Here is a 772-nt window from a genome sequence, read left to right on the forward strand (position 1 = left end):
TTTGCTTTGTATCTTGTTGCCACATCGTGATATGCGTGACATTTGTCTTGTTATGTCTCTATTTCTTGCCGGGTGCAATCAATAGGTTTTAAAATAATACCTATTGACTTGGGCACCACCCACAAAAACAGAAATGTGACAAAGGCGGTTTGGCCATTAGAGGTACGCCTTGGAAACGGGCCCCCTCCAGCCCACCAAGTCCCTGGCGACCAGCGTTCACCCTGTGCACTAACACTCTCCGACACACTGGGGACCATTTGCAATTTACAGAATTGTGGGAGGAAACCGGAGCATCCGGATAAACCCACGCGGTCACAGGGAGAACGTACAGACTCAGAATCGAACCCAGGTCTCTGCAGCTGTAAGGCAGCAACTCTTCCGCTGCGCCACCATGCCCCCCTAAAGTTATTGCATGGAGACTGGCTCACTGGGTCAGGCCCCCCGCCCATCAATCAAGATGGGCCGAAGGGCCTGTTTCTGCACTGGATCTCAAAAGTCCAAATTCTCTGAAATCGAAATATCTTTTAAAAAGCCCTTGATGGGCACCACTCATATAGAAGCTTAAATGTCACAAATTCACAACTCTCTGTGTGAAAAGTTTTTTCTCATCTCAGTTTTAAATGGCCTCCAATTTATTCTTAGACTGTGGCCCCCTGGTTCTGGACTCCCCCAACATTGGGAACATTTTTCCTGCATTTAGCTTGTCCAGTCCAGTCTTTTATGTTTCTATAAGATACCCTCTCATCCTTCTAAATTCCAGTGAACACAAGCC

Source organism: Leucoraja erinacea, chromosome 37 (genome assembly GCF_028641065.1).
Source record: "Leucoraja erinacea ecotype New England chromosome 37, Leri_hhj_1, whole genome shotgun sequence".
Lineage (NCBI taxonomy): Eukaryota > Metazoa > Chordata > Chondrichthyes > Rajiformes > Rajidae > Leucoraja > Leucoraja erinaceus.